The sequence below is a fragment of the Melanotaenia boesemani genome, assembly GCF_017639745.1.
Source record: "Melanotaenia boesemani isolate fMelBoe1 chromosome 2 unlocalized genomic scaffold, fMelBoe1.pri SUPER_2_unloc_2, whole genome shotgun sequence".
NCBI classification, from domain to species: Eukaryota; Metazoa; Chordata; class Actinopteri; order Atheriniformes; family Melanotaeniidae; genus Melanotaenia; species Melanotaenia boesemani.
This window is the reverse complement of record NW_024580583.1, coordinates 292514-316608: the sequence shown is the minus strand read 5'-3', so window position 1 is coordinate 316608 and position 24095 is coordinate 292514. Positions and strand designations below refer to the sequence as shown.

At 40.8% G+C, this 24095-nt stretch overlaps 1 protein-coding gene and 2 long non-coding RNA genes across 4 annotated transcripts in view; 2 read left to right on the top strand and 1 right to left on the bottom strand.

The window, feature by feature from the left end:
* Positions 1-24095, top strand: part of LOC121636043 (NACHT, LRR and PYD domains-containing protein 3-like) — a 293753-nt gene that overhangs the window by 86204 nt on the left and 183454 nt on the right. The gene's annotated exons all lie outside the window — the stretch shown is intronic.
* LOC121636046 lies at positions 1450-14929 on the top strand. 2 transcript variants are annotated; one of them, XR_006009592.1, is made up of 6 exons: positions 1450-1507; positions 1987-2106; positions 11279-11394; positions 13284-13458; positions 13616-13733; positions 13926-14929. It is a non-coding gene; the product is annotated as an uncharacterized LOC121636046 (long non-coding RNA). The 2 variants fall into 2 exon arrangements; XR_006009593.1 differs by lacking the exon at positions 13616-13733.
* On the bottom strand, positions 15685-24011 carry LOC121636053. The gene is made up of 3 exons (XR_006009600.1): positions 23923-24011; positions 16449-16452; positions 15685-15716 (listed from the first exon to the last, which is right to left on the bottom strand). It is a non-coding gene; the product is annotated as an uncharacterized LOC121636053 (long non-coding RNA).

The window sequence follows — 24095 nt, the reverse complement described above, 5'->3', positions numbered from 1 at the left end:
TGACGTGACATGAATTCTTTAAGAGGATGTAACTGCAGACAAGATGTCCAACCATGGGGGACCAGTTTAAAGAGGACATTGTCCTGGTTGACAGGAAATATTACAAGCTGAGTGGACGTTAGTCCCAGTTTCAGAAAATATTTCACACCATATTCTGGGCCTCCATCATTTCTTAAGCTGGGTGACCTGCAACCACATGTTTGGTGTTATTAAAAACTAGTTAACATTGGATGCTTCATTACATTTCACAATTTTAACCACTTAATTCAACCAGTTAACATCCCATCAGATCTCACAGAGCACTCTTGGTATTTACCTGCATCTCTAAAATCATTCACTCTGTGATGTTTTGATATAAGATGATTAAATAAAATAAACACTGATCAAACACAAACAGATGAACTCATTTCTATTTCCCTCCCTCTTTGCCTCTAGTTTACAAGTGAAGCCAATGTGAATATAGTGACTTTAAAAAGCCAAATAAAGTTTATTCATTAACATTACTTACACAATAAAAACAACAGCAACAACAAAAACTCTCCTTCTTCCTTTATGAAAATGCGGAGAGCAAACACACATGAAGGGAGATGGTGGTGAAAGTGATGTCCTTCCCTCACCGCTGTGACAGGGGCCATCCAACGCCTCAGTTACATCCTCAACCTGCTGTCCAAAGCCTCTTTAAAAGTGGGAAACCCAACAAATCTAACGTTGTGGCTACTTTTCTACCTTTTATGTAGTGTGACTTAGTTTGGCATTCTTTCACACAACACGAGACTCCCATTTTATCAAAGATTATAACGCAGCAAAGACATGAACAGTCATTTACAAGGAGGATGCAACCAACTAGAGATGTGACGTTCATGAACGAATCGATTCTTTTGAGCGACTTTTATAATTGAACCGATTCACAGCTGTGAGCCGTTCATTTGTGAGCCATTCTTTTTATATACAAATTTTTGACACTGCCTTCATCAAATCAAATCAAACTTTATTTATAAAGTGCTTTTCATGCCATAGGCAACACAAAGTTCTTTACATGATTAGAATAAAAACACTCAATGAAATCTTTCACACATTCACAAGCACACACATATACACACATGCCAAGCCCAATCCCCCCACCCCCCGTTCCAGCTGAAAATGACTGAATGGATGAATAAATGAATAAATAAGTAAATAAGTAGTAGTTTGAGTAAAACGAGCCAGTCTTTTGAATGGCTCTTTGAAAGGAACGGCTCCTCAAGAACCGGCTCCCTTCAAAGAGCCATAAATCCCATCTCTACAACCAACATGGCGCTGGTCTGCGGCTATCCCGAGTGTGACGTCAGCTGACACAGACGGGTTGGATCGTTCATGGATTTTATTCTGGAACTTCCTGTAAACTCGGAAATGTCTTGTTTTGAAAGGGTTGTAGCTCAAACGGTTTAAAGTGTATTTCACGGAGCTGAAATAAGACGCAATAAAAAGCACAGAACCAGCCTTAGCACCAGTCGAAACAGGCATCAAGGTAAATGCGATGACTACATTAAGACATGTAAAAAAATCTGAATTTTTATGGATGTAAACATGGCTAAATTGTGATGCTGTAAGCTAACTGAGGTATCAGAAGTAACGCCATGCAGAAATGTTTTGTGTTTATTTCTTGTTTAGCTCATACGTTGGTTTAGGTTTGGTTCAAGAATGTTTACATGGAATAAAAACCTCTACAGACCATCAGTTAAGAGTGTTTATTCCACTGGGACGCTACATACCTCATTTTAAAATGAGAATAAATGTTTTATAGCAGAAATTCAGTGTAATTATGGCAGATTCCTGATGCCTTTAGAAAAGGTTTTATTTCAGCTTTTACAGTTAATTGTAAGATCGTTTTCTTTCTGTCTTTTTCTGCTTGTTCTGTTAATGTCAGAGGCTGAAGAGATTTATTACGGAGGAAAGCTGGATTTTTGTTCTGCAGAAGTAAAAATGCAGGTTTTCATTTTCTTCCAGAAAGCCGTGCACGTGCAGCAGATGAGACTTTGTGGAAAAATGAGTGGAGCAGTGAGACGTGGTTCTCCAGTGGAAGTCATGGATCAGCAGGAGCAGCCATCTTAAAAGCTCCATTTAAAGGTCAGACACTTGATATGGGAATATCTAATTTGTGTCCTAAAATGACCATCTGTATACTATTGGTGTTATATAACTGCTTGTTTTGTCCCAAGTGACCACCTGCATACTGTTTTTGTTATATTATTCTGCTTGTTTTGGGAACTGTGTAACTGCCTATCTTTGGAAGGGTGAGAAAAGGGTGTCTTGTAAATATGTTTACAAGACAGGATCTCAGGACTCATCCTCGCCTGTGGGAAAGGACCGGCCATCCTCTCTCTCATGCGATGTTGTGTTTTTTCTAAATAAGTATAAAGACGGGGAAATCCCACATCTCGGTGGAGTCTGCTGCGGGTTACGTACGAACGCCCAGCCGGGGTTTTCTAAGCCACTCTACCGGGACTGTTGGCTCTCCAGTCCGTGTCAAAGGTAGGGCAAGCTATGCTATGCTTATAAGGCTGAACCCATTGAGATGTAATGATGAGTGTCATGAGCTGCGGGGAATAAACCTGACACACTTATTCTAGCACTCTGACTTTGTGTGTTTCATCTGCCGACCACCACGAACCTCAAAAATCACACATTACATTATTGGCGTCACGAACAATTAATACATTGTAATTGATATTATTTGGTGGCTGCAGAAATGTTTATGAAACAGAATAAGAAGCCTCCCGCCGTGGAGCAATCTGATGTGCCAGGTTGGACTGGCGAATGGAGTGAAGTTGCTCTCTGTCTGCGGGACGGCGGTGGTCGTCCCGAGCCGTGGGGAGATGCTGTAAAGGACGGCTCTCTAGCGGCTGCATTGCCTGCGCTAAAAGAAATTGTTGTTCCTCCGAAATCCCCGTTGGGGGGGATTCAGAGGCGTGCGTGGTTTTGTGCATCAGCATGGCGTGTATCGCAGGAGAAAAAAGAACAGTTGGAAACACAGCTGTCTTTAGCCAGGCAAGAAGTAATGAAAATGCAGGCAGAGAAGGACGCACTGAATCACTGTTTGAACAAAGCTTTGGTGGGATTGGCTCAGACTCGGCGGCAACTGCGGAGGAGACCGCCCCGCCGTACTGACCCTGCCAAAGTCCGTACCGTGGCTGCACGGGTACGGGAGGATGCTAGTTGGGATCCCATGAAATGGGATGAGGATGTCTGGGACGAGGCTGAAGGGTTAGACTGGTATCGGGCAAATCCAGTGACCCGTCGTCGCCAGACTGAGAATATGGGTCCTGCAGCCCCTGTTCAGGCTGTAGACGGGCTGGGTGACCTCATGTTCGATGAAGATGGGCAGCCCATTATGGTGCAACCACGACCCCCTGCAGCTCTGTTTCAGAGAATTACAGAGGATTATACTGCAGAGGAGGTGTCACATCTGGGGAGAAAATTCAGGCAGGGGGTGGAGGAGCCCCTGGATTCATGGCTGGTAAGATTGTTGGATGAAGGGGCCCATCAAACTGATGTGGATCAGGGGGATGCACATAAATTTGTCGGTTTATCCAGAAACCCTGATGTTAATGCCGCATACAGGGATGCAATGACGGATTTGCGTGGAGCCACGGCATCTGTGTTTTCTTTGTACGCCCTTGCAACCGGAACTGTGTTCTGCCTGCCCGGTGATTGGGCACCAATTACCCAGCCCTGGTATACTATCAGAGATGCTGTGCAACGGGTGGCTCAGTTAATGATGAGGGAAGGAGTGTTTCTGGGAACGGCTGATGCATGGGCTGATATGTATGTGCCCAAATCAGTACGGGATCATCTGATAAAAACCAGTCCTCCACATTACAGACCCCTGGTGTTGACATTAATGTTAAATGCTGTAGACAGACCTGCTTCTGCTGTACAAGGGATGATAAGAGAATTAGAAAATCTGGCAGATGGATTTTATTGGACCATTGCCAGTCTCACAGAACTGTAAATATGCATGTACTGCTGTAGATACTTATTCTGGAGTATTGATAGTTCATCCCTGTAAATTTAGTAATCAAAAGGCAACGTTAAAATGTTTAGACATGATTGAACAATATTATGGCATGCCTGTATGAATTCAAACTGATAATGGATCACATTTCACAGGTCACATGGTAAGGAAATGGGCAGATGAAAACCATGTAGAATGGATTTATCACATTCCATATCACCCACAAGCAGCAGGGTTAGACAGACAGACAGACAGACAGACAACTTTATTTCTCCCCGAAGGGAAATTGCGTTGTTACAATAGTCCAGTGTCATAAGTGGCATAAACTATGAATAAAAAATAGAAGTAAAATATACAATATAAGTAAAGTGGAATAAAAACAGAAATAAAATAAAGATAGAAATCCAGAGTGGATTGGCAGATAGGGTGCAGTGGCAAGATGATGACTATGTAAATAAAGGATGTGCAAAGATGATACAGAATGTTGAATGATGTGCAAAGGATACAAATATTGTATAATTATATGATATAGTATCAGAGCGACAGTTATAGGTTGCAGTAAGTGGTTGACTTAGTCCAGTTGTGTGATCGTGGCTCTGGCAGAGGTAGATGAGTTATGAGTTAATTGAAAGACTAAATGGATTATTAAAATCCTCACTGAGGAAAGCCTCAGGTGATAATAGTTTAGATAATTGGAAGCGCAATTTACCAGAGGTGGTTAAACAAATTAATAACAGACCCCTTGCAGAAGGAGTGACACCACTCACTCAAATGGTCATGGTGCGAAAGTGTTAAAATGTGGAAAAACAAAATGATGCTAAATTCCACTGCGAGCCACGGCTCAGCAGGTTTTGGACCTGACAAGTAAATATAGCTGCTGAACCGTTTGTGGTCACTAAAGGTGACAAAATAGCTCAGCTGGTAATAAAACCATGTAATATGACAATGGTGCAAGAAATAACAACACCACAGGTGTTTACTACTAGAGGTCAAGGGGGATTTGGATTTAAAAGACTAATGCTGTGTGCTATATTCTTCTGAAGTCATGTGTCTCTTTCAGCCTGGTGTGCCTGGTGGATGTCTGAGTGGGAGTGGAGGAGGTTGATCGGAAGATCCAATAAGGAGGGGACGCAGAAGGATCCTCGCTAGGGCCCGCCTGAGACCTGGTGGTGCTGCCTGCTGGGGCATGCTGCTAGCTGCCCTCACTGTCACTGCGATGACCCCCCACCAGTCGATGGAGGAAGTGGTTCAGTTTCGAATGGGCTGGAGGAACGCAACAACAATGAGGCCTGTTACATTGCCAATTTATCAGTTAAGAAATGCTACAACCATAGATAATCGGACTAACCCTTTTATTTACCCAGTGGACGCATTGCCAAAGGAACTAGTAATTAAAAATCATACAGCTCCACTGGTGACGACCTGCCAGGAAAAAGCACACGCTGTGGTTCGAACAGGAGAAACCACTTGGACAATGTTGTCCAACACTGGAAATAAAGCTAGCCAGGCCGTTCATCGCCTGGGGAACTGGATGCCGGTCCCTATAGGACCACAAAAAGAGACTGCAATCATTTTACAACAACAGTTGAAATGGCAAACTAGATTGTTTAATGACACTGCCGATGTTTTAATAAATGTAACCAAAGCTATTGATGCAACTGTGTGTGGTTTACAGGTGATATATTCCCGACTACAGGAGGAGAGGTTTGTACGGGTAATAACTACACCTAACCCAAATGAATGGAGACGATTGTTTGATATATCTGATGCTTTATGGTTACAAATAAAACCTGAACAGACTCGATGTAATATGACCATGTGTACAGTAAGTTGGATACAGTGGAATGTTACTCAAGTAATCACCATCTGTAAGTTTCAGGTATTACCATTGATCGTACATAATAAGTATATGTTTTTGAGAACTCACGGTGAATGGTTTAGTCCCCAAACCAATCACACGTATGACCTGACGGACTGTGAAACTACTGATCGAGGCCAAGCCTGCCTCTTATCTAAAGGGTATAGAAATCCATGCTTTACAGGAGACACGGCACTGTGTGAATGGTTTATAGAACCAGCTAGCGACATGCTATGGCAAGTGGGCCCCAACACCCTTTGCGTAGCTACTACTCACAACCATACTCAGTTGCCTACCGTACCGTTCTCAGGTTGTTTAAAAGGTTTACACCTATGGAATTGGCACAATGTAACAATGTTACCCGTGCCTTAGCAACAACTCTAGTTAACCGGGAACAGTTTTTGCATGCAGCAAGGATGGTGGAGATGGACAGTGCTCATCACTGGTGGGACATTTTTTCAGGAATGTCTGTCACCGCTAGAACATATGTAGCTCCACCATTATTGATTCTTGTGGCTATTTTATGTGTATTGACGCTATGCAATGTATTAACATGCCTTTATATACGCCGCATTGTGTGTTATAATCTGACCGTAGATAATCAAAATCACTGGGGGCATGTGCAGGTTTTTGATGGAATTCATGTGGGAAGGTGGAGGTTTTATGGATTAATGGCATTTTAGGCCAGAGGTGGAATGATATGGGGATATCTAATTTGTGTCCTAAAATGCCCACCTGTATGCTATTGGGGTTATATAACTGCTTGTTTTGGAAGGTTTTATGAATTAAGGCCATTTTAGGCCAGAGGTGGAATGATATGGGAATATCTAATTTGTGTCCTAAAATGCCCACCTGTATGCTATTGGGGTTATATAACTGCTTGTTTTGGAAGGTTTTATGAATTAAGGCCATTTTAGGCCAGAGGTGGAATGATATGGGAATATCTAATTTGTGTCCTAAAATGCCCACCTGTATGCTATTGGGGTTATATAACTGCTTGTTTTGGAAGGTTTTATGAATTAAGGCCATTTTAGGCCAGAGGTGGAATGATATGGGAATATCTAATTTGTGTCCTAAAATGACCATCTGTATACTATTGGTGTTATATAACTGCTTGTTTTGTCCCAAGTGACCACCTGCATACTGTTTTTGTTATATTATTCTGCTTGTTTTGGGAACTGTGTAACTGCCTATCTTTGGAAGGGTGAGAAAAGGGTGTCTTGTAAATATGTTTACAAGACAGGATCTCAGGACTCATCCTCGCCTGTGGGAAAGGACCGGCCATCCTCTCTCTCATGCGATGTTGTGTTTTTTCTAAATAAGTATAAAGACGGGGAAATCCCACATCTCGGTAGAGTCTGCTGCGGGTTACGTACGAACGCCCAGCCGGGGTTTTCTAAGCCACTCTACCGGGACTGTTGGCTCTCCAGTCCGTGTCAAAGGTAGGGCAAGCTATGCTATGCTTATAAGGCTGAACCCATTGAGATGTAATGATGAGTGTCATGAGCTGCGGGGAATAAACCTGACACACTTATTCTAGCACTCTGACTTTGTGTGTTTCATCTGCCGACCACCACGAACCTCAAAAATCACACATTACAACACTACAGAGTGAGGAAGAAGCTTCAGGAAGAATCATTATTTTAGTGTGTGAAATAGATCAGAAACTATTTCTAATGCTTCATATTTATGCTCCAATGATAAAGTTAGAAATCAGACTCTGTTCCAAACTGCTGAGATGAGACGAAGCAACTTCATTTAAAATCCTCCCAAAGATAAAATTCTGTGTGGAGACGACTTCAATACTGATGATGATGATGGTGATGATGATGTGGATTGATGGCCTCTAAAAACCACAAATACAGACTACAAGCTTAAAATAAATGTGTGTGACTGGGACTTGTGGGTCTGTGGTGAGACAGGAAGGAAGAACAGAGGAGGTGTACTTGGTGCAACAGGATCCTTTCCTTTCAATCACCAACAGATTTCTGACTCATCTCCAACCATCTTGTGGATGTGGTCAAAGACGTGATGATAGAAGCCTCCATCTTAACAGCTCATCAGGGAATATTCAGTAGAACTGCTCTTAATGATTGTCGTACTCAGAACATTGTTTCAGGATGTTGGAAATTGATCAATACTTAATAATTTGGATGTAAAAAGGGACGTTGACGCCATCATTGGTAGATTCTGGAAACAAACATGTGACTCTGGTAAATATGGTTGTTATTGGGAATGAATGAAATATGAAATTCACATGACGGCTATTAAAAAAGGTAAATTATTGGCAAAGCAAAAAGAGAAAATGAATCAAACATTATTGAAGCAAAAGTAAATTATGAAAAGAAAACTAATGGAAGCTTAATGAGCAGGAGACAGAACATCTGAGTTTATTAAAAGCCAGTTAGACAACATGTATGTGGACAAAACCAAAGCCGCCTTTATCACAACCAGACGCAGACGGATGGAGCAGGGAGAGAAAATACTAAATATTTTCTTGGATTAGAAAAGTGGAACGCTGAATATGCTCCAATAAGTAACGTGATGGTAAACGGGAACGTTCCCAGTGATCAGGATGTAATCTCCAAACATGTGGCCAGCTGTTATCAGAAGTTCTGCTCTTCAGCCCCACAGCTTCTGACTCAGAAACTTTTTAAACAACATTTCTACTCATGTTAAAACCTAAATGAGGAATTTAGAGATATTTGTGATGGACAGATTTCCTTACCAGAACGTGTGGAATGTGTGGAACATCTGGAAGAAAATGAAGCTCCCGGGAATGACGGCCTGACTGGGAGTTTTATAAAGATTCACTGATAAACTTCCTCCTTCTTACTAGCTGGATTCCAAGAAGCCACTGGAAAAGGTGACCCCCCCACCTTAAAACAGGGATAATCCCACTAATTCCCAAAGCAAACAAGGATAAATTCCAGAGTGAAACCTGGAGAGCCGTCAGTTTACTGAACAATGATGAAAGTTATTTGCTCTGATTGTTGCTGGAAGACTTAAACACGGCTGGAGTCAGAAAACAGACGAAGAGCATCTGGTTTTATGGAGAAAAGGCTCATTAGCAACAACATCCGTTTAATATCAGACATGATAGATTACAATCACCTGTTACCTGATGGAAGCTTCATTCTGCTCATCGCTTCTTACAAAGCCTTTCACACCACGGAGCAGAACTTTATTGTAAAATCTTTTCCTTCTCTGGATGTGGGAATTATTTTCATAATGCAGTTGGGACTTTATATAATGTTTGTTCTGGTTCTGTTAAACTGGAATCTGGCTCATCAACCAGATTCATTATTCCACGTAGACAAGGCTGCCCTGGATCTCCTTTTCTTTCTCTGCTAGTAGCACAAATAATGGCACCCATATCAAAACGTCCCCTTTTCTGGGAATTCCTGCTGTAGGTAAGGAGTTTAAAACCTGTCAGCTCGCTGATGATACGGCAGTTTTTTAAGGGATCATCATCACATAGTAAGCGCAGTGAGTTGTATAAATTCATTTAGTGATGTATCAGGGTTCAAATGGATGTAGACACATCTGTTTAGTTTCCTCTGGAAAACTGGAACTGGTCCCATTACGCTGGAATACCAGTTAATGAGGAAGTGACACATCTTGGAATTATAATTTGTAAAGATAAACAGGAACGTTACAACTTAAATTTTAATCCAGTTATTGAAAAAACAGGATCTAAACTGAGTTCTTGGTTAATGAGAGATCTCTCTCTATGTGGCAGAGTCTTCATTTCTAAAGCAGAAGGTAAATCCAGATCTATAAATGTCTCATCGTCGCTTCACATCCCAAAACATCATTAAAGAACTGGATAAATACTATATGATGCCATGTGGAGGAAAAAGCCTGTTATCTCAGGAAAGACTTCATCAGAGGTTGTAGGGAACAAGGAGGTCTAGAGGTTCTGGACTTTAACTCCCTAAACAACACATTTAAAATGAAACGGATTCTGGAATTTCTGAAGAACCCGACAGCATCTGGAACGCTTTTCCAGCTTCTCTGTTTAATCATCCTGGTGGCTTTAATTTTCTGTTGAAAGCTCATTTTTCTGTTGGTAAAATTCCTTTAAATCCGGCTGACTTCCACAAACAAGCTCTTTTATCTGGTTATTGGTTTCTAAACATAACTTCAGCCCCGTAGATGTTATATCTGGAACAACAAGGACTTCTTTATCAGAATAAATCTGTTTTATCCCACATGGTGTGGAAAAGGAATTCTGTTTGTAGGTCAGTTGTTGGATAAAAACGGGACTTCTGACATTCAGAATTCCTTAAAAAAGTCATTTACCTGGAACAGCTGAAGAGTCGGCTGTTGTCTTAAATGCAGCTCCTGCAGGCTCGTCACATGTTGAAGAACACGTCATTCCCAGAGATTAACACGGAATTTAACAACGTTTTCATGGCTGATGTTGATCTCACAGACAAACGTTGGAGCAACAAATAAATCAGGAATGAAGCATCCGGTTCACTTCCAGCTGCTGCAGAGTTCTTCTGGGACTCTACCACGGCTGCTTTACAGGGAAAAAGCTGCTAAACTTCTTCATAATTACTGGATTAACAACAAGCTGGAAGAAGTTTCTTTTAAGGTTTAACTTCAGATTTTTCCTGTTCAGGAAACACTTCAAAGATTCCAGATAAATATTGATGATGCCTGTGTGTTCTGCAAAGCTAACAAAGACACAATTTTCCAGATATTTTCCAACGTGTTCCCACCAAACAGTTCTGGTCCGACATGGAAAGCTTCGTCTGGGCTCAGTTAAACATCGACATCCACATTAATGTTTTCATCTTATATTTTATATTGAAAGGATCGTCAGTGATGTAAACTCTGTTATTCAGCTATTAATCATTCTTGGCAGATTTCATGTCCACAAGTGTAAATGTTCTGGATCTAAACCTTTTTAATCTTTTTATTGTGGATCTGAAATCTTAAACCAGCTCAGCTGAAAATGTGAAGAACCAGAAAGCAACAAGAACTCTTGATATTTTGAAGAAACTGCACATTATTTCATTTTTCTATGTAACATAAAATAAATAAAAACTCCACGTTTGTATCTGTTGTCTTCGGCCTTGTTCAGTTGAAGCTGTTTAAGTTGCATCTTATATGTAAAATGTTTTCTGTTATAAAATCTAAAACGTGTTCAGAGCCTGAATTGGGACGCAGGTCTATGCTGTTCCTTGTGGTTCCAGGTGAGATCCGTACTCGGACGTCTACATATGTTTATGTTCCAGTTAATCTGTAGCTGGTTTAGAGAGGATAGCTGCGCTGCTTTCCACCAGTAGGTGGCAGTAGCGCTCTACTAATGGGGGCGACCGGTCCGGAGCTGGAATTTCTTAGAGGAAGTAGCCTGTCAGGCAGAACAGCTGACAGCATCCACCGCTGATCTATACTGTTCCTCGTCCTTCCAGGGATCAGCATGAATAAAGCCTTTCATGAAGCGGAGCATGGCTGAATTTCTCCCGTGTGTAACACATGGAGTTCAAAGCTTCACACACCTGGAAACAGCAGCAGGGTTATGTCACTGGTATGGATCATACAATTTAATATGCACCTGTTAACTCCTGTTCATGTGTTTTTGCATGTTGTGTGCAGAGTGTTCCACATGCAGTCTGTCCCTTGAACACAACACAGTCTTGTCTTGCTGGTTGATGAGAGATATAGCACACAGTCTGGCTGAAGCTGGTCTTTAACAGCTCGTCCTGGAAAGACAAAGAACGCTGTAGTCTAGGCCCAGAATCCATCTGGGATAAATTCAGAGAATATAAACCTAGCGGAGCTCTGAGATCCGTAGACTCTGGTCCACTAGTCCAGACCAGAGTCCAGACTAAACATGGAGAAGCAGCATTTAGCTGTTATGCTGCAAACAAGTGGAACAAACTGCCAGTGGAGATTAAACTTTCACCAAACTGTAGTAACTTGACGCGTTTTGAAGTACTACATGACTTTATTCCATAACAGGAATCTCCACAACGTACAGCTAACGTGCTGTTCAGAACACACATTTTCTCTGGAGAACTTCTTCTCTGTACCTCCCAGCGTTATACAGCGACAGCGCCACTAAATTTATACATCACATCACTACACAAACGTAGACACTTTAAATCAGGTTAAAACTTTTCTTTTCTCCTGCACCTATGCATGAAATCTGCAGCTAACTTTTAACTTATCTGGCTTTTAATCATTTTAACTTAATTTATCATTTTATTGTGATTTTTGCTGTTTGTTTCTGTCTTTTCTGCTTTCTTGCAGCATTTGTAATGATTTTAATGTTTTATGTTCACTTTGAATTGTCTCGTATGTGAAATGTGTTATAGTACAAATAAACTTCCCTTGTAGTTTAATTCAGATTGATTCATATTTTAATGGAGATTTCATCATTTCTTTTGAGAAAAACAAAATTATTTTCTAAAAGCTTCTAAACCATGTTTAATAAAACTTCATAAACTTCAACACTTTATATTTTATCTTATTTCTTATTTAATATTCTATTTATTCTTTTTAAGGTTTGAATATCTGTGAACACTTATTGAAACAGAATCTAGATTCTGATGTTGTTGAAAGGATGTAAAGAATAATGTTGGAGACGAGGACTCATGTTGAAATAAATCTACATTGTGAAGCAACCCTTTCTTACACTGGATTAGAAATATTGTAGAAAATTATACTGAATTACCAGGTTTTACAGAACATTGTGCTCTTGTAGACGTAACATGTAAGGTTATAATTACATGATTTTAATAATAATAGGTGGTGATGTGAAGCGGCCGGTCTGAGGCATTAAATGAGTCCCACTCCGGCCCTGCTGTCTCCTGCAGGAAGGTTCCTGCTTATATAGGCGCTGACAAAAGACTGTACAATGCTACCCCCTGGTGGTCAAACAAGATATATACAGATACTTAAAAATGGCTCCTACAGACGCAGAAACAAAACTATGGATCTTTCAGATTAATTCACTTTGGGACCTGCTTCCAAAAATGAGTGTTAACAAGCTTCCAAAATGCTGCTTGTATGAGGACAAAATGTCCAAACACTGGACATTTTTTATGGCTACACTTAAACTCGTCCCCATGTGGACACGAACTCAGCTGTTTCTGCTCCTTCCCTTTCTCTTCCTGCTGAAACTTTCTCACTTTCAGTCCTTCACGTTGTAAATGAAGTTTCAACAGTTACAGAGCCGGTGTTTTAGCATTTATTTAATTTTTATTTATTTTTCTGGGCCTTTCTTTGACGTGTAGCTGTTTCAGGTTTACAGAAAATATTTTCTAAACTGATTTTAGTCTAAATAGTAAGCTGCTGGGCCAATTTCTACAGAAATCATCTCTACAAACCTTCTTCGGCTGTACTGAACCACAGATTAGTTGAGGACAAATTTACAATTATTGTAAAACTGAAGACGGTTTGATATTTCTTCAGCTGCAGGTTTGTGATGAAGTGGAGCGAAAACATCCAGCTTTGGGAAAGAAGTGACAAAGATTTGACTGCGTCTGCAAAAAGTGCTTCACCTGCCTCCAGAGAAATCTCTGCCATACCAGCTGTACCTGGAGGCCAGAGAGGAGGCTCTCGTTGAAGAGTTACCAGGAGTTAACAGGTGCATATTAAACCATGTCGCCCAGACCAGTGAAGCAACATTTTCTCTACATCACCCTCTTGCTGTCTTCAGCTTTCTGAAACCTTTGAAATACAGGAACAAGAATTTCCAGCATTAAAACACGGTTTAGATTTTAAATGTATTGTTTCTCTTGCAGGTATTGACTCTTTATATTTCTCCCATACGTCTATAAGGAGAACATGAACCTTTTTATCCCTCTTGGAGACTCTGATGCAGACATGTGGTGTTTAACTGAACCAAACACACACAACAAAGTTAGCAAGTTAACTTTTCTTATTGATTGTATGACTGAAATTATGTAATTAAAACAGAAATAGTTGAAAGGAAACATAAACTTTTTATTATTTAATTACATTTGGCTACACACTAAATAGTTTATTTACTTTACAAAGAATTAAAAAATGAGCTCTAATGTGGTTCGTTGTGTTTGTTCCGTGTGATTGTAGCGTGACCTTCCATCTCCACACACAACTATTCTCCTGACTGGTCAAGACTGGAAAATGGCCTTCTTCACCAAAAGAGCTCCAAACGTTGTGAAAGCAGACGATGTTGAGGAAGGGATCATCTCTGCCTTCTGCACTGACTTTGTCTTCAAGCTGGCAAACCCGAGACACCTGAAGACACACTGACGTTCCTCCAGAGGTGCATGGTGGTGACCAACCTCTGCCAAGAACTGTTAACAGGACCATAAATCTTCTTTATTCACTCCATTATGCCGCATACCTAGCAGTGCTTCTAATGCTCCAGGAGAGAATCTACCTTAAATGAATTCAGCACAAAGGACTTTATAGAATTTATTATTATTGTTTTATGGTATAAAGTTAGAGGAAGAAAAACTGTAGAACAGATGATGATGTTTGTTGTGATTTCATCTTTCATTCTGTTGCATGTTTGTGTGTGAATGACGCCTAACAAAGCTTCTTTATTTTCATCACTGGCTGAAATAAATTAAACTAATGACAATAAAACCACCAATAGATGGAGGCCTGAGAAACGTAGGAAAGACCAGAACTGTTAGTTCCACATGTGTCTGATCATCCAGTGTGTAACAGCAACGAGCAACGCAAAGCAACATGTTTAGTTTTTTCTAGAAGTTTCTTTGTAACATGCTCCATCATACAAGTACAACATGCATGTAAGCTGAGCCCCGTCCAGACTGTGAAGTATAAGTGTAAGAATAGTAGAACACACACACTTTCTGCTGCTGTTTTCATGGTTTTCAGTGTGTCTTTCTGCAGGTGCTCCTGATGATTGTCTGCTGTGTTTTCATATAGAGGCCGTAGGATGTTTTCTGTTTTTCTACCGGTGTTGCAGCTGCTTGTTCTATTGTTTCTGTTGTTTCTATCTTTGTCCTCTCTCCACTTTTTACTCTCCTTTTCTCTTCTGTTTAATTCAATCCAGCTTTATTTGTACAGCAGCTCTTTACAACAAAGTCCTCTCAGGGCTCCTTTCTTTCAGATCCTGTGTCAGGTCCAGCTTTTAAATCTTTATTCAGCAAAAAACTAATAAACGAAATGAATAATACTGAAGTATCAGAGGAGCCTTATATGTCGTGGTCATAGGTGATGTTCTTGGTTTTGTCATGTTTACTTTAGTTTCCAGTTTTGTTGGTTCCCGTGTGTGTTGTGTGTTTTGTTTGCGGCTCGTTAGTTCACCTGGTCTGTTTGCTCCCTCACTTCACCTGTTCCCTGTTAGTCGTTCTCTGTTTATTTACGCCTTGGTTTCTCTGACTCGGTGCCAGATCATTGTTGTTGTTTCGTGTTCAGTCTGTATCGGTTTCCTTGTTCCTTGATATTAAATCCTGGATAATGGCGTTGGTTTGTCTCCTGCCTCATCAGTCTGCGTTTGGGTCCTCACCTCTGCTGTCCTGTCACATTATATCCATAAAGCTCCTCAAGGGGAGTTAAAACATTTCCAAGGCAGGAGAGAACTAGTTTTATCTTTTATATATTTCTTACTTAATAAATCTGACTTCTGTACGTATTATAAGGTGAGTCAGTTCAGGTGGTTAGGATTACTACACACGTGTAAATGTACACGTATGTTAATGTAAAGAAAACTCTTAGCAGAAGCTTCCAGTTCAGATCCTCTAAATGTTGTAGAAACACTGATGTTGGTTTCTAAGACCAACAGCCAAAAATAAAGAGTGAAGAACTTCAAGTTTATCAGAGTGTCTGGGAGAACGGCTCACCCTGATGGTGAAGCCTGGATTATCAGTAGAACTGTGATCAAACCTTCTGATGGAAAGACTTTTTAACCCTTTGGATGCCAAATGAAGGAGTTAGAAAAGCTGCAGAGGCTGCAGCTGTATGAGAGGAAGGCTCAGGGGCATGGAGACCTGGCTGAAGTTCAACAAGCTGCAGGTTCAAATCTTACAGCTTGCAGGTGATGAATTCCAGTTTAAACTCCATGAATTTAAAGCTTCTTAACTCCTCTAAGAGTCCAGTCTAAAGTAAAGAGTGAAGCTTCACACATCTGGAAGAACAGCTCAGGCTGGTAGGAGAAGACTCTGGAGGCAGGAGGACCTGGGATCCAACCTCTTCATTCACCACATCAGTTTTCACGTCCAACGGCCAAAACGAAAAGATAAAAGCACCACGAGAACAAGTGTGAGTGTGAAGGTCCTCGGTGGCGTGGTGGGGTTGGTGGAGAACCGTAAGTCGCCAGTGGTGCAGCGTCTAGTTCAAATCCTGCCCGTTGCTGGTACCTGAATCATAAAACCATCCTCCTCCGGTGGGTTGGGGAGGGGGCCGTGTTCCCTCCTCGTGTTCTAGGAGGGTACAAGTAGGGGTTATACATCCGGAAACTACACCTGGCTGGAATTTTACTGGCACCATCAAAGTGTGGCAAACTTTCCAAACATCATCTAGAAGTAGCATAACATGCTAGCTTAGACACGACAACAAGCTGCTCCAGACAGTTACTAGTTACTGAAAGGAAGAAGCAGCTTGATGACGACACACTGCTACATGACTGGCTTCTAGAAGAAACCAACATAACACAACAAAAGTCTCTATTAAATAAACACCATGTACAGAGAAGCAGCCAGACTGGAACAGGTGTTGTCGGCTACTAGAACTAAAGGAAAATAGAAGCTGAAGATGGTCGACTGAAGTCTGGAGGAGAAGAGAGAGAGGGAATGAACGGGATGATGTGTTGGCTTTGGGAGCGATCCTTCCCGTCATCCCCACTGGACTGGTATGTGCAGTAGAACATACTTACTACATACATGCTGGAATATACAGATGCAACATGTTACAGACGTGTGTAGCAGCAACTATTAGTCCAGGTAGTGAAGTATATGAGGTACATGAGTTACATCATCATCACCTCATTGTGTCACAGGTGTGTCTGTGTTGACACATCCCTCCTTTAAACAGTCCTGAAATATTACAACTTTATTTATAAAACACTGAATGTTCGTCTCCACGGAAACACAATCTTTCATTTCATTCACCCTTTTGTGTTTTTAACTAATTTACTTTAATGAATTTCGAGTGAATTTGAATAATTCAGAATGCATGTACTTTTACTCATCTAGGAGACAGTTATCCATATCCAATCCAATCACCTTCTGCAACCACAAGCTCTCAGTTGTTTCCACATACAAGTATTTGGGAGTCTCTCTTGACTCACATCTCACTTACTGTGAGCATGTTCAAACCCTAACCAGAAAGTTAAATCAAAAGTTATATGTTTATAGTAAAATTAGACCACATTTGACTCACTCTGTCTCTAAAACATATCTCCATGCAATCATTATGTCTACTCTGTCGTATTGTCTGCCTGTTTGGTCACTTACAACAAATGAAATCCTTGAACCAGTAGCACGACTCTATAACAGAGCTCACAAGATCCATAACAGGCTTCCAGGCTGGACTCACCATTGCTCTGCACTATCGTTGTCTAATGCTTTGACATTTCAGAACTATACAATTAGCCATGGGATTAAATTGTATTATCAAATCTTGAATGGACACATCTCAACAGCACTTACTGCGTTGGTACCAAAACTCAGCTCAAGGTCCGAACGCTCGACTAGATCGGTTACAAATGGACTTTTGCCTTTACCGGCCTTTAGGAACTGCTACGGTCAGAGAGCTTTCTTTTATGTGCTCACTAAAGCCTGGAATGAGATCCCACAGCACATCAGGACTATAACACCACAAAGACTATTTAAAAGAATATTTGCTCGCCATCTAATGGACAGGTACCGCTGCGACCACTGAGGTGGCTCCATAGCCTCCCCTAAAGCTGCTTCTCTTGGTTTGTGTTTGTATGATTGTACTGTCTTGTCTTGGAATTTGTGATGTGTGTTTGGTTTGTATGTTCTGCAGAGCAGGAACCTGCTGAAAAACAGTTTTTAAACTGAGTCAGGCCCGATTGTTTTAATCTTTTCCTGTTTAATAAATAAAAATGAAAATGAAATGAAATTCTTGAAACATTATTTGAGAAATTGAACTTGTATTATTTAAAGATGTCAGCTTCATTTTTCTTCTCATGTTAAAGATCTGTCTTGTAGCTTCATGTCTTAAAATACTGGATTCAACTGGTGAGGAGAAAATATCAAACAGGATTCCAGTCCAGATCCGGATCAACGGAACGCTTTCAGTCTCTTTTTTTTTTTGGAAACCAGAACTGGAGGCGGTGGGCGGGGCTTCTGTAAGAGTCCGCTGTGATTGGAGGATGGGGCTGTGGGTCACGGCTGGTCTTTGTAGTACCGAGGTTGGAGAAGGACGTTTCCCTGCGGAGCTGCATCACCTCCCAGAACATCCGCTCCGCTGCAAACACACAGTGAAGAGCATCTTCTGATCAATGTGATGGATAACTGATCCTGTTATCTGCAGCTCGCTCATCAATAGTTCCTACAGTCGGATTATTGGACGGAGCCAATCAGAGTTTACCGAACTGAAGACCTTCCAGCTGGACAGTAAAGCTTCTAGTGGAAAAAACTCACTGGAATACAACCCCAGTCCCAGAAAGGTTGGGATTTTTATCCCGTCAAGCTCAGCGTTTATTCAGAAACTATCTGGTAAATCCACAATGAGTGATCCATGATAGCGTGTTTACTGATCACATTTCCATAAAAAGAGATGACTATCACTACTGTCTCACTAAGACACGTCTAAACGAGGTCTTCTCAGCATTGATGGAGCTTCACAGATGTGGAAGCTGCTCACGCCATCGGCACTAATGCAGCCATCCCATCAGAGATGCAGCTGTTCACCTGTCCACTGATAACAAGCTGGATGCTCCCTCTCCTCTTTAGTCTGCAGGACACGGCAGATTACACCTGATATCCATTTCTAAATGACCAAAGATCTCACACACACGTCCTGAGCCTACAGACCAGACGAGAAGATACGACTGGTTTAGAGTCAGTCTCCATCTGAAGGTTTATTTTCTCATCATGATGCCTTTTATTCCCATTTCTGGTTCCTTTTCTATTATTTCAGCTCATATAAAAATAGTTAGTGAAGAAATGATGACAGGTTTTTCTACTGGTTCGGGTAGAAGGCCTGTGTGTGAGTGTGTGTGTGTGTGTGTGTGTGTGTGTGTGTGTGTGTGTGTGTGTGTGTGTGTGTGTGTGTGTGTGTGTCTTACCGTCCTGCTGGTTGACCAGCCCTTGATGGAAGCAGCGAATGTAGGTGAAGAAATGACACACAGCTGTGATCTAAATAAAAACAGATAAATATTCATTTTACAGTGAAAGTTGTGTTTGTGAAACATTTTTCCAGGATTCAGTTTCTGACTGATGTTACAAACACTCACAAGTTTGGGCTAAAAAAAGATGGAGAGGTTTAGTCAAACAGGTTCTTCCATGAACTCAAAAGATGTCACGATTACTTCATTTCACTATTAATCACATAACTAAACATTATTGTAAAGATCCCTCAAGTTGTGTTTGTGGTTTTACACATTTATGGTGTTAGGAAATGAAGACAGAATAACAGGGATTATTTGTCTGATAATAATCATACCTAACAAACCACAAGTATAAGTACATACAGACTGGTTCGGTTAAACTCATGAACCCTGCAGACCCCCACTGGCAGCGTAGAGCTGCTCTACAAATCATGACTCTTCAAAAAAAGAAATTCCTTCTCATTTGTTGCAGAAGAAAACAGCTTTTTCTAATCATTCAACCAACATGAGCTACATTTGTACTTGGAAGTCACGTGTTCAGTTTCAAGGAGGAAAATGCTCAAACCTTCCTAAAAGTTGGATTTCCACCTCTGGAAGTAAGAGGAATCTCATCAGCCTCAGTCTAAATAAAGCTGGAAATAAACTGGATTCATTCAGTTCAGTTCAATTTAGCTTTATTTGTACTTTGTCATGAATTGACGCTGGCAAGGCAACAAATAATAAAATAATTGTCCAGCTGAGGAAACCAACAGATTCCATGAAATGTTCTCTTGGATTTAATCCTCCATCCTGAGCATGCAGTGGAGAGGAAAACCTCCATGTGTGTCCCTCACTCTTGCTGAAGGTGAGACAGGGTAGACGTCCTCACGGTCTCTCCAGGAAGCAGCAGGTCCGGTCCAGCGTCGGCGACCCATAAGCAGAACTTCAGGCGCTTTAAGCACAAACTTAATATCATATAGATGTTAAAACTAAATAATCTACTCCTCAATGTGTCTCTTTTTATCCATCTGCTTCATGTTTGTGTAAATCATACAAATGTATGTGCAGACGCTAGCTAGCGTTAGCCGCTAATGTTGGCTAGCTAATATAAACTAGTTTAAATGTAGAGCTTTCCTCTGTATGTTTGAGCTTCAACTCCAGTCCGGTAAGGGTCATAGTGAACCACCTGTCTCCCTTCACAGGACAGAGAAACAAGGAATTGTTAACTATTGACTTCTTCACTTCAAAAGCATCACTGTTGACTCTTTAACACACAAACAAAGAAGGACGCGAAGGAAAATACACCCACCTCCTCTCTGTTTTTATTAATATTATTTTATTATTCTTTCTCTGAAAATTAATAAACTATTTCAATGTAAATATAATAATAATAATAATAATAATAATAATAATGGAAATATAATAGTTTTTAGTTTTTCTCTCTAGAGATAACTAAACAAAGATATTTCAGCTTTTATTACTTGTTTGTACTTTTAGTACTTTTCCTTAAATGATTGTTGATGAAAAGATGCGTCATTCTGGCTTTTAGTGTTGTTAATATTGACACTAAGGACACATTTAAGTCTGTTTCTACTTTATTGATCCATCAGAAATAAGGCAAAGATAAATATGACAACACTGCCCCCCTGTGGTCATGATGTGGAACTGCACTTTGAAATGCTTGCAGTGGTTAAACTGGATAATAAACTCATTTCTGCTCCTGCATTTCACGCAGCATCATTAAAGTTGAAGCCAAGTTAGACTGATTAAATATATAAAAGTCCACTGAGTCACAAAAATGAAAAAAAGTAATAAAAAAAGTTAGAAGGTCAATGAAAATGGAACACATTTAGGAAAACGCAAAAAAAAAAAAAAAAAAAAAAACCAAAAAAAAAAAAAAAATAAAGTAGAGAAAATTCTCATGGAAACTTTTTTTGTTTTAATCTCTCCCCATATTAAGAGAAAATGCCTCAATTCACATTCATTCATATACGCCTCCATCTGTCCATCTGATGGCTTTGGACTCATGTAGGAGTGTGTGCATTTTTATTTAGATCTACTAAACATGAGTCCTGTTCCTGGTTTTAAATGCTGCTTTGTTGTTTGTTGTTTGACCCCTGTGCCGTGGTTTGATCCCTGGCTCCTCCACCATGGTGAACCATTTCTCCCTGAAGACCACATCAGTCCGAAGGAGATTTCCCATTAGTCTGCATTTCCATCCATCTGCCCTGTGTAGCTGCAGTTTGTAGACATGATGGATTTGGAGCAGATTGACATTTTTTCCTGATCTTTAGTTAGAAACCTGTTTTTTAAATGAAACCAGTTTATACCAGTTTAATGTGGATCTGATAGAAATGTTCCAGAACTTGCTAAAAATGTCACATATTTTAATCCCAGAGGGAAATTTATGTTGGTTTTTAACGTGAACAATATTAATGGGTTGGAAGATATTAAAACGTGTTTATTTAACAAAACTTTATTGTCCTCCGTTTTGGGGAACGACATGTCAAAGTCCACAGACGTGGACTTGAAGCCACTTCAGCATGGACCCTCAGCCTCTGTAAATGGTTCCTAATCAACCAGCTGATTTTCCCAGAAGCCCAGACAGTTTTTATTTCCATGTTTAAACCAATGAGAAGTTGTTTTATCGATGCCTTTTTGCTGTAATACAAGTTATTGGCACTACAATGAAAAAGCAGCTGTTCTAAAACTGGGCTCATCAGGACCAGGTGGAATTTATAATCTAAGTTCTTAACAAATAAAAAAATGCTCCTGTATGACTAAAACTGGAGCTGTGTCTTTGTCTGAATCCCCGTTCTGTTTGTCTTGTCTGGACCTCCATGTTCAGCCTTTGTTTGTTGGGGTGTTTGTTTTTTTTCTTTGTGTCTCTGGTTCTGGGAACTCCACATTCTGTCTGAATCCTGAAGCTTCTCCTGCTGGATTCCTTCTCTTTCCTGGAGTTTATTTGGCTCCTTCCTCTATTTTCTAACTCTCCTTTGGCATATATTTTATTTAAATTTTATTTCTATTTAGAATAATTCTGCATGTGGAACTAAAATGAGTGAAACCTGCTTTATGAAAATTTAAGCTTCTTTAAAAAATGTTGATTGAAAACTTTTTTGTTTCATCTTAGATATAATTTTTTCTTCTAACAAACATTGGACTGTATTCCATCATTAATTTAGAAGTAACCATGCTTGATGCTGAACATGTTTAATCCACATGGAAGGGAAGGACATTTACCAGGAGGAACTGGAACATCTGGTTTCTTGGGGAACCTGGAAGGGAACCAAGCGGCGCGTTCACACCAGCCCTTTTTGATCAGAATCCTGGTCCGTTTGCTGGGAAAGTCCTCTTCGTTTGGGGAATTGTGAACAAACCAGTTCTGATCCTGATCAAAGAAGGTGGACTCGGTCCAAGTACTGATGTGAATCTCGGTTCGCTTCAAGTAGACCAAATCCAGGAAGTGGACTACAAAGCAAAGTGCATTGTGGGTAAACGTAGCAAACATACAGGCATGTGAGACGACATGCGGCTCTGGCCGGGAGAAATAACTCGCCCTGACCCCCTAACTGAACAGTTCTCCAGTCGTACTGAGTCTAGCGGACGTCCTGGTTTGATGCAGTAAGACTTTACTTTGGTGTCTTCAAGAGGATTGAGGGCCTTAGAAGAAAAATCCCAGTAGAGGAGAAGCTCTGTAGAAGCTCATCGAGCCAGGAGTGTAACACTAGAATAAAGCATCTCAACAAGGTCTTGGTGATACTGGCAACATGCAGAAAGTGAAGCGGTGCATGCGTCGTCATGGCGATTAAAGCTCAGAAGACACACGCTTTGCCTGAAGATGAAAGGGCTGCAGATCTTTGAAACGTGGATCGGACCAGAGATAAGAGGAAAGCAGAAGGAGGAAATGGAGCTGCTAACAAAGTTGAAATGGTTTAAGAAAAGTAGCTGTTAATGTTAAAATCCACAACGAGGCTTAATTATTGGAGCTTCATCAAGCTGGCACTGCTCACACATGGAGAGAAGAACAGGAAGATAAATATACTCACTGAAACCAGGATCTGATGTCTGCAGTTTACACAAGCAAAGATCTTCATGGCTCTTAGGATGTGATAAAACTAATGAACTGTGATCAGAAGAAATGGATCCAGCTGCCAGTTCAAACATCGTGTAGCTTCACTGGTGATGTTTTCACATTGTGATCCTTCCAGAAAGCTGCTGCTCTACTCAGTGTGGAGAAGATGACCTGGACAAGTTTTCCTGCAGCTGCAGATTCCTTCTATGGAACGGGGGGATGTGAGAATGAAAGGAAAGCAACAAGCTGGACACACATCAAGCTGTTAAACTGACAGCTTTTCAGCATCTGTGAACGGCTGTATGAGACACTAGAAGTGGATTTTCTGAACCAGAACCTACACAAACAAGGCCAGTGGTCCTGCTCAGGTAATGGGAATAATGGTAGAATGCAGCACTTCATATCTGAGGGCTCAAGACGTTTGACCATTTTCTATCCTTTTCTACCTGAAGATGCAGCAACAACTCCTGATTCAAAGATGTTCAGCTGTGCAGCTGCAGAGATGAGGGAACGTGTCAAAGGTTCACGCTGCTAGTTGTGTGTTGAGAAGACGAGATCCAGCTGCTTTCAAGCCTTGTAGAAAGTAAAGTGCTGGTGGAAAAGGAGTGTACTGAGTTCCTGTGGATGAACGGGATGTTTGGGATGTGGAAGTGTCCCACAGAAGGAGAGTGGTGGGATCATCATGTTCTGAGACTCGCAGATGTTCAAGTCCAGGAACAAAAACTCAGTTCAAGCTTGGAAACTGTGGATCTGTGAGATCGGAGTAAAAGCATTTAAGACCAGGACCTGAGAGGCCCACCAGACTTCTGAGTCTGTCTAATAAAACCTGCTGATCTACTGGATCAAAGGCGGCACTAAGATCCAGTAGAACCAGGACTGGAAGTTTCTGTGGGTCCAAGTTCCACCTGAGGTGGTT